This window comes from Ochotona princeps, chromosome 15, assembly GCF_030435755.1.
Source record: "Ochotona princeps isolate mOchPri1 chromosome 15, mOchPri1.hap1, whole genome shotgun sequence".
In the NCBI taxonomy this organism is placed as follows: Eukaryota; Metazoa; Chordata; class Mammalia; order Lagomorpha; family Ochotonidae; genus Ochotona; species Ochotona princeps.
The window spans coordinates 5105301-5116014 of NC_080846.1; positions in this window are offsets into that span (position 1 = coordinate 5105301).

Genomic DNA, 10714 nt, shown 5'->3' on the forward strand with positions numbered 1-10714 from the left:
CAGAGCTCTTTCCTACTGATGGCAGAGGGTGGGATTGCTGCCTCAATCTCCCATGGCCCTGGCTCCCAGCCCCACCCGGCATGGCATGGAAGTCCAGTGTTTCCTGCAGTGGCTGGCCTTGTGGTGTAGGGGGTTAAGCTGTTGTGCCCGATGTTGAGATCCCCAGAAAATCATCAAGTCTGAAGTCGGTGCTAACGCATAAAGGGCGGTATATTCAGGTTAATTAGGTCTCCCGGCCATCCCGCGCCCCCAGCAGGGCCGGGCAGAGGAGGGGCAACTGCAGCCAAGGCTGCAGCAGGAACAGCAGGGCAGAAAAAAGAAAGCAAGGTTGAATAGCATAGGGTTCTTATACATTTCAGGCTAATAATTATAGAGTCATGATTGGTCAGTTTAACTGTTAACTTTCAAAAAGAGCAAAGTTGGCAGGCTTCTATTGGTGGGTTTGAAGCAAGCAACTTTCAAAAGGTACAAACTGATGAGCTATAGGGCAGTGGGTCTTACCTAACACCAGGGACCTCCTTCCTGAGGCGTGGTCCGCCTACGTGACCTGCCAGGTGGCCTGCCGGGGTGTCACATAGACTATCAGGCCTGGAGTTCACACAGCCCCCAGCCAAGCAAGTAAGGCAGAAATCACAAAAGCAGAAAACACCTAGGTTCTTGTAAGCCTGCCTGTGATTCCAGCGCTGGCTACAGCCCCAGTTGCTCCAATTCTTTCTTTCTAATGGCACCTGGGAAAGCAGTTGAGCATGGACCAAATGCTTGCGACTCTGCACACATATAGGAGATCTGCAAGAAGCTCCTGGCTTCTAGCTTCAGATCAGCCCAGCTCTGGCTATTGCAGCCATTTGGGGGGGTGAACCAATGGATAGATCTTTGTCTCCATCTCTGTGTGAAATTTTGCCTTTCAAACCATTGGGGGGGCGCAGCACAATAGCAGCTAAAGTCCTCACCTTGCACACCAGGATCCCATAATGGCACTGCTTCTAATCCTGGCGACCCCACTTCCCATTCAGCTCCCTGCTTGTGGCCTGGGAAAGCAGTTGAGGATGACCCAAAGCCTTAGGACCCTGTACCCGCATGGGAGACCTGGAAGAGACTCCTGGCTCCTGGCTTTGAATCAGCTCAGCTCTGGCTGTTGAGGCCACTTGTGGAGTGAATCAATGGATGGAAGATTTTCCTCTCTGTATATCTGACTTTCCAATAAAAATAAATACTTTTTAAAAATAAGAAATAAGATTATCTTAAAATAAATTTTAAAGAAAACTGTTGGGTGAATGAATGCTGGCCCAAGGGAGCGTAGCATATCAAAGGGACACATGGGTTCTGATTGTGCTTTGCTGTCCACCCAGGCACTCACCTCCTCGGTGTCCTCTTCCATGCTGCTCGTCTCCACCTGGGATCCAGAATTAGAACAGACCGCAGTGCCAATTCCAGCCCTGGCCACCAGAGCAGCCTATCAGTTACCTGGGCTCATGACCAAGTCGAGCTGCAGAGGGATTTTTGTTGTTAGGGGGAGGGGGAGAACAGTCTGGAAAACTCAAGTTGTTCCCTGGGCTGCCCACTCCGCAGAGGGCTTGGCACTGTGACCAGCTGGGTGCACACCGTGGCATGTTTATGGTTCTCACTTCCCACCGTGACTCCCACAGACTTCTCAGTTCTGCCCCCTCTCCTGCCTCTACGTCATCCTGCTGCTACTTCTTCCCCTCCAAGCACGGGTGCCCGCCTCCAGCCTTCCACCTACGCAACCTGGGTGTGATGGTCTCCTTCCCTTGTTTTACCCAGTGTCTTCAGGATCTTTGGTTCTGCTGCCCTTCTCCCCTGGTACTTCCTAAGCAAGGCTCCTCTTTCCCTGCCTCCTCACCAGTCAATCCTGGCATTGCCACTGATTATCTGTGCTACCTGGGCAAGCTGTGTATGTTTTGGGAGTTAGGGCCTAGCACCTGTGAAATGTGGCTGACATGGTGCTGTGGTGTAGCAGTGAAAGGCACCACCTGGGGTGCCAACATCTAGTACGGGTACCAGTTCAAGACCTGGCTACTCCCCTTCTGACCCAGCTCCTGGAGAATGTGCCTGGTAAGCCGCGGAGGAGAGTCCAAGTGCTTGATCCCTGGCATCCACAGAAAGGAGCTCCAGGCTCGTTCCACCCGGGTGTTGCAGACATTTGGGAAGTGAACCAGTAGACGGAAGACTATCCCTCCTCATGCTCTCAGATAAGTAAGATAAAAACACAAATCTCAAAATGTGGCTGACAATCCCAGGAGTATTGCAGGGTGCAAAGGAAGACCAGGAGCCGACTCTTCAAGTCATACACTAAGACCCCTCCCTTTCCTACTTGATTCTTCGCAGAGCCAATTTCCACCCCGCCCCTGCACCTCACATCGCACTGTCACCAGTACCTGCCTCGCTCCGTTCTCTGCTTTCCTGTATTTGCCTTAGAGAAACTAAGCGTGTGTGGGAAGGGGTTGCACGGGCAATGGAACAGCCAGAACTGGACGCAGACTTTCTCAATGCACAATTTTGTGCCATTTTCATCTTTGAGTCAGAGTTCCTTCCCTGCACTTCTCCCTATCTGGTCTACGGCTGTTCTTTAACACATCTGACCCTTCTTCTTTCTGCCTAGATATCCAAATTGCCCTTCCTTCCTCCTCTTCCTGCTGCTTTTGACCCGCTTTTACTGATCCTGTATCCTCTGGCTCCTGGAAAAAGAGGCGCAGGGGGGGGAAGTCTGTTTATGATTTAATCTTATCCCCAGCTGTAGGCATCTGCGTGGGTTGCCTTGTACCTAGACAAGTGTTACACTGCTGGGACAAAATACCCAATAGCTGGCAATGCCAATTTGTGTTAACTATATCAGTGAACCAACATAGTAGCATAGTTGCTTATTCTTCCCCTCTCTGCCCCCCCCCACTTTTGTTTTTAAAGAAGGTGGGAAATACCAGGCTAGGACACACCACCTTGGCTCCCAGGAGCGGGGCTGCAGACTGCCTGGGGAAGAGGGTCTGGGGACATGTTGGAGTGTGAGCAGGGGACATTTGACAGGAAAGGAATGACTCCTGGAGTCTTCCATGGACCAGGCCATTGCACTCACAGGTAGACAAGAAAGCTGAGATGGGGTGGTTTACAGGGGGACAGGAGGCCTGTCTGGGTCAGGCCAAGGCACCTGCCCATGTGGGAGGTCTGGGCTGGACTAAACAGCATCACCTACTACCCGCTGGCACATGCGAAAGCTGGGGCTGGGGGCATGCCTGGCTGGGCTAGTCATACTAATCAACCACGAGTGTCAGAATATCAAAGCAGGGGCTGGATCACATTAGGTTGGGCCACAGCAACCTCCAGAATGCAAGAGAACTGGATCTGGGGGCAGATTCTGTATGTCATTTGTGGGTTTGTCTCTATAGGACTGCTGCACTAGCCAGTTTACATTCAAAGCTGAGGGTGGTGATGGGTCAAGCCAGGCGGCACCAAAGAAATCACCTGACAAGAACGCACCTGACACTTGCAGGAGCTGGAGCTAGGAGAAGGCCGGGCAGTCAGGCTGGAGCATCTGGTGGCACATGCAAAGCCACCATGCCAAGCAGGGCTGCTGCACCTGCTGGCACAGGTGGGGTGTGGGACTAGGAGCAGGTGGGGTGTGGGACTAGGAACAGGTGGGGTGTGGGACTAGAAGCAGGCCTGGAGAACTTCCCTACAAGGCTCCAGATGTTGCTGAGGAGCACAGAGGCAGGGCTGGGGGTTGGCCAGGCCAGATAAGGCTGTTGGTGCTCACAAAAAGACAGAATGAGGGCCCGGCGGCGTGGCCTAGCGACTAAAGTCCTCGCCTTGAAAGCCCCAGGATCCCATATGGGCACCGGTTCTAATCCCGGCAGCTCCACTTCCCATCCAGCTCCCTGCTTGTGGCCTGGGAAAGCAGTTGAGGACGGCCCAATGCATTGGGACCCTGCACCTGCGAGGGAGACCTGGAAGAGGTTCCAGGTTCCCGGCTTCGGATTGGCGCGCACCGGCCCGTTGCAGCTCACTTGGGGAGTGAATCATCAGACAGAAGATCTTCCTCTCTGTCTCTCCTCCTCTGTGTATATCTGGCTGTAATAAAATGAATACATCTTTAAAAAAAAAAAAAGACAGAATGAGCCAGACCTGTTCACAAGAGCCAGGTCTGGGGGTAGGCCAGGCTCTGTTAGGCTGTAGCACCATCCCTGAGAGCTGGAATGGGTGTAGGACAAATTAGGCCACAGTACCCGCTCGTGAGTGCCAGGACTGGGATTTAGCCGTGTCAGTCTGGGCAGTAGCAGCTGTAAGCATTGCAAGACCTAGGGCTTGCAGTGAGCTTGGTAGGGGGACTTGGGGCATTCCCCCGCTAGGCCAGGCCAGGCTGGGCTGTAGCACCTGGGCATACATATTGAGCTGAGTCTGGGGGCAGGCCAGGTAGGGTCGGCCACAGCATACACTGGCACAAGTGAAAGCCAGAATGGGGTACAGGTTGGGCCAGAACACCCACCAGTTCACATGAGGGCTGGGAGTGGGCGAAGCTGGGCTAAGCCACTGTACCCACTGGCGAGAGATGGACTAGGGTGGGGTGGGCTGAGCCAGCCTACAGCATCTGCTGCTGAATCCCAACACTGGGGGCGGGGGAGGGGTGGACCAGCGCAGATGGCTGCAGCATCGACTGGCATGTTTAAGACCCGGGGCTGGGAGCAGGCCTACTAGGGAGCCTCTGGGACTCCCTTGCTGGACTGCTGCTTCCATAAGTAAGCATGAGAACTGGGACTGGGGGTAGGCCAGGCTGGGCTAATCTGTAGCACCAACCAGCTGGCAATGCCAGGAATGGGTGGGAATCATTTTAGGCTGGACCACAGTACTCCCTGGCAGGCTAAAGATCTGGAGCTAGGAGTATGTCTGGCAGGGTGAGGACACTCCCCTGCTAGGCTGTACCTATTGCTTGTGGCCACACAAGCTAAGGCTAGCAGTGGGCCAGGCTGAACTGGGCAGTGGAATTGATTGGCACACATGAATGAAAGTCAGGTCTAGGGGCAGGACGGGTTGAACTAGGCCACAGCACCCATGGTGTGCACAAGATCCAAATGGGATGTGGGCTGTGCTGGACTAAGCCACAGTAGAGGCTGGCATGTGCAAAAACTGGGGTTGAGCCTGGTAAGGATTGCTGGGAGTCACCCCTACTAGGCTGTGGTAACCACTGGTATGAGGACTGTGTTGGGCTGGAGCACCTGTTAATTCCCATGTTACAGGGTGGAGGTGGAACTGACCAGCTTGTATCCACTGGTATGTGCACCGGCTCGTACAGAAGATAGATCGAATCTGACCCTGCGCTGGCTAGTGCACACAAGAATAAGGTCTGAGATCACCCGAAGTTTCTTGGGGGAACCCCCCCCCCCCCCGGCAACTGCAACTAGGCTGCTGGACTCAGACCCTGGCCCCAGGGAAAATCACAGGATGTGTGGCCTAACCTGGAGGTGCATGTGTCAGGACTAGGTCTCCTCAGTTGCTGATGCCTGTGCAGTGGACAGCACAACCAGACACACATGGGGGACAAGACAGCCTGCTCATGTAGGTGAGCAGCAGTGTTGACTGCCTCGTCAGAGGATGGAAAGCACAACAGGTTGGGCAGTTCAAGCTCTGTGATATGTAGCTAGATCCGTGTGTTTACTAAGGTGGATTCTGCCAATCAGTAGACCGTAAATTTTTCTCAACCCCAGAGCCACAAAAATGACAACATCTCAAGGCTATCAAAAACTTCTAAGTAATGTCCTTGGAACACTCTTCCCCACATTGGGGTTTCTAAGGTGTCATCACATGACTGTCCTCCATTCCCAAGTGCTAATGTAGTTTGACAGCATGGAGTGCTCCTCCTGCAGGTCCCCTCCACCCCCCGCAGATGCAGGAGGGAAAAAAAAGGAAGCTGAAACATTTGTCCCACCCCACCCTAGCTGGGGGCCCACATGACGTCCCCGCCCTAGCTGGGGGGCCCACATGTGCATACATCCCTCTCAACTGTGTAGGCAATACTGAAAAGAGAATAAAAATAATTAATCCCCCACTCAGAAAATACATGCTCATCTGCGAGGCTTACCTGTTGAATCAGTAAGTCTCAATGTTGTGAGCTCTGAAGGTCACCTGAACACGTGCATATGGTTGTTCGGAACTTAAAGCAGCAATTCCACTTGGGTAATTGACTCCTGTTTAACATCTCCTTTGGACTTACCACTGAAAGTCTAGTTCCTCTTTTGTACCTGCTGGCTTGGATGTCAGGTTGTAAAACACCTGATCTGTGGATGAAAAACCTTGTTATTCATCAGGAGCTTTGCTCCACATGGGACAGACCACCCGCCAGGCTCACCACGGGCACAGAGATCAAAGAGGCCAGAGTGATGACTCCAGGGACAGCAGAGGGGGCCGAGCTTGGAGAAACAGGTGGAACCAGGCAGAACCTGTCGGCAGTGAGTACTGCACATGTTACTCTGAGTAACAGAAATCCACGAGAGGGTTCCAGGCTGGAGAATGCCTTCTGTAGATCTGTGAAGATCCTGGCTCTGCTGTACCGCATGGATCGGGGCATAACTGGAAGGAATGCCTGGCAGGCAACCAGGTGGACAAATGTAGTCCATCAGATAAGGCCAAGAGCTGTAGGTGCTTTAGAAAGGCAAGAGAACATGTGAAAGGCACAGTCGAGCCAGTCTGGGCAGTCTGTGAAGGAGGAGACAGTAGGGCTCCGTGTTTTGCTATGGGATGCACAGTGACGCCAGTGGTCATGGGGTGGCAGGCCAGGGAGCAGAGCAGGGAGGATCAACTTGCTTTGGATGTATTCAGTTGGCAGCATCATGGTCTGAAATGCTGAGTACACAATTATGGACCGAGGGCTGCAGCTCAACCGTCACAGCTAGGAAATAAATTGAAGACACATCAAGTGCACAGATGGTGACTTAAAGCTCTAGGGGCTTCAGCCCTTGGACTTGGGGAACAACACAGACTTCTGTTTTGGTGCTTACTCTAGCAAGAGAGATGGATGATAAACGTAAGAGTGAGCGAGTGAGCAGCTCTGTGAAGGAAGCATGACAGGACAAGAGCACAGAGAAAGCACAGAACCTCCAGGGGCCTGCGACAGTAGGGAGGTGGCAGCCACTTCCATCAGCAGGTGGGAGAGCAGCAGGAACACACCAGGCCCAGGATACAAGCTTAAGGGCCCTCAGGGGGGCACAAGCTGAGGGTGAAAGCAGGTAAAAGCCACCATTGGTGCTGGATGGTATCCCACAGGGGCAGCAGTTTGAACTCTAGCTGCTGTCTTCTGATCCAGTTCCTTGCTAATGGGCTTGAGGAAAGCAGCAGAGGATGTACCAGGTACTTGGGCCCCTGCACCCACATGGAAAACTGGGAAGAAGCTCTGGGCTCCTAGCTCCAAGGCTGTGCAGCTCCAGCCACTGCAGACAGACAGAATCAGCTCTTTGTCTCTCCCTTTCCCTTTTGGCAACTCTGACTTGTAATTATGGAAAATTTTAAAAAAGGGATAAGAAAAATGAAAGCTGAGAGGACCAGTTTTGACTTCATGTGACTTAAGAGATCACCTTTGTGGAGTTTATGGACAAATACTGTGGGGTCTGCATTTTAAGTGTTAAGGCGAAACCACCATGTAGGGGTGTGTGACATGAGCGCATCACAGCCACTGAGATGAAAGCAGTGGGGAATAAGGGCAGACGAGGGGACTACCAGCAAACCAGAAGGGTGGGAGGTTATTGAGAAGTGACTGCTTGTGGATCACAAGGAGCACACGAGTGTGGACTCCCTGAGAGCAGCCACGTGGAACAGCCAGGTGAATAATGAGGTGGCTGAACTGGGAAACAGTGGGGGCAGAAGCAGACCAGATGAGGGTGAAGGGACCCACAGGGTGCCTGGGATAGCGAACAGAAGGCTGGGGCTGGACACCACAGAGGCAGGCAGGCCTACGGGTTCTATGTGAAAAGTTAGGTCACCCCAGGCAACCAACATGACTAGAAGACAGAAGCTGCAGGACAGTCTAGGGGCAGCCCAAACTTCACAGTTCAATCTGAGAGAAAAAGTACAAGGTCCACGAGGGGAAAGACACGGCCAAGGCTTTAAGCAGAAAGAACAGAAGGGTCTGGGGCTGGGCCATTTGCAGCCAGGACAAAGAGGAGGACCTCACAAGTGGCAGGAACACAATGCAGCAAGGCCAGCTAGGGTCCTGTGGCCACTGGACCCAGGGAGATTCCTGGCGACCTGCAAGGTTGTGCAGTGGGCTTACGGCAGCAAGAATGGACTGAGGGGAAGAGGGAAACTCCTGGAGAGGAAAAATGGTACAGGAGCTCGTGAGGCGGGGTGGAACGTGATCCATGAGGGGATTTCACCACTGAGCATGCTGATTGTCAAGAAGTCCGCTACAGGTGCACAGAGCAGAGGATGGAAGATTCGGCATCCCAGGGGCAGGAGGGGAGGGGTCCAGAGCACCCGAGGATGAGTAACCCCGAGGAGGGAAACTGACCCCCTCTGCTCCAGATTTGGAAAGAACCTCAGGGAATTTTTCTGAATCTTTCATTTTCTCTTGGATGTTGGTGGGCAAGATCCTCAACTGAGGGAGGGCGAAGGAGTGATGTGAAGTCAGTGGAAATGGCAGGGAGGGGTAGGGGGAGCTGATCAGAGCAGCACAGGCTGGCTGACAGGTCCTGTGGACAGCTGGTTAATAGGGTACATTTCAGGGAGTCCTTCCCTTGTCCTCTCCCTGGCACTGCTGGGCTGCCTTGCAGTGCAGGTGGGAGCTCCCGATGAGGGCATTGGGTACTGGAAAGAACAGCTATGGAGGCAGTGGGATGGACAGGTTTTCTGGGTGGGGTCACATGCCTTAGAATCCACCTTCCATCTGCATTCTGCCCTCCCGCTGCATCCCAAAACCATCTCAGATTTTGATGCAGCCCCTGGGAACGGAGGTCCTCGTCGCTGCAGGGATCTCTCGTCTTCTCAGGGCACAGCAGCCTGCAACAGGCAGGCCCTCAGGGCTGTTTCCCAAGTCCGCTGCTGTCTTCTCACGCCTCAGTCGCCAGGGTTGGCTGAACTGGATGGCACAGGGCCTGCCACTCACACAGCTGTCCTCCTTGGAGTACGTGGTGGGAAGTGCCCAGGGTGGTAATTAGCATGGTTTTACCAGGGACAGAGATGACTTTCACGCACACGAGTGGAGTGTTATCAGCTGACAGCTCTGGGGGGCGTCCTAATGACTGTCACCTCTTCTCGGTTGATGAGATGATGCTAAGCCTTGGGTGCCTAACCCGATGGAGCTTGTCGCTGTCCATCTGATGTCCCCAGGAACGAGGCAAACCCTCCCTAATCTAGCTGTGTTTTGTGAGCACATTTCTAACATGTCTCTATTTCAGCAGGTGGCAATCAACTGTGGAGATGGGGATACACAGCCCGTGTATTCCAACCGACACCTCCTGGGTGGCACAAGGCGTGGCTCCTGGTGCGAGTCCCTGGGGTGCAGGAACCCTAGGGGTGCATTTTCTGTCTTCTCTCTTCTACCCCCGTGTCCTCACTGTGGATGTAAGTCAGGATTAAGCCAGAAGACAGCCATAGGTTGCAAGGGCCAGGCCCCACTTAGTATGGGCCAGGCAGTGGGCAGCACAGAGGGGCTTGGCAGGACAGAGGAGGCTGAGGTCCTGGCTCCAGGGCTGGATTTCTGACAGCCGAAGTGTGTGGAGCAGCGAGAGAGACAGCAGAGCAGGGAAAACAATGCAAACACCAAGCAGACAAGCAGAGTCAATGGTCAGAATAAAACAGGAAACCACAACAGTAAATGCTTAGCAGCCAAACACATTTATTAGTCTTTTTTCTTTTTTTTTTTTTCCAGGAACCCAAAAAATATTCTGTAGTTATAATGTAAGCAACTGAGTTGCACATAATACAATCATATCTTTCCAAAATAAAATAAAATAAAAAACTAAACAAAAAACAAAAATAAGCTGTTTAAAAGCCCAAAAAAAAAACCCTTCAGAAAACTCTGACATATGCATGACATCATCGCTCAGTTTAATGAAATGACGACGACTTAATTCCTTATTACTCAACCTGTCACAATCCAATAAAACACCACCCTTCAGGTTTTTTTTTTTTTGTTGTTTTTGATTTTTTTTTAATCCAGCATGAGAAATACAGTACCTGCTATGGCAAAAAAATACACATAAAATGCAACTTTTCAGCTTATTTGTACATTAGTAGAGTTTAACATTTTATTGTTTGTTTAAGTGAACCAGTGATTTTAAGTACCACTATACTAAAAAAAAAAAAAAAAAAAAAAGTAAAATAAAATATAGAAAAGGGGGCCCAGCCTGCCGTGCAAGCGCACCTGTAAAGTGCCTAGTTTCTGTGTCCATGTAAAACCGGTTACTATGAGGAGCCGCTTCAACACAAGGCGAGTTTGATTAAGCCTCTAGGTTAAAAAGAGACAATGTCATGTCCAGCTTCCCTTTTCTCCCCCAAAGCGTACTCAGTTCCCATCATCCACCGTCTCTATTGCCCGTCACAAGAGAGAAAAGAAAGCCACCAAAAATGATATTGTAAAAGCTATTTCAAGTATAAGAAAACACAACACTTATGGGTAACTTGCAGAGAGCATCAATATGCGCAGCTATGTTGTCATGTTGATAAGTTTTGTTTCTGCTGACAGTGACAGTGTTTCAGGTGAGAGTTTTTTTTTTTT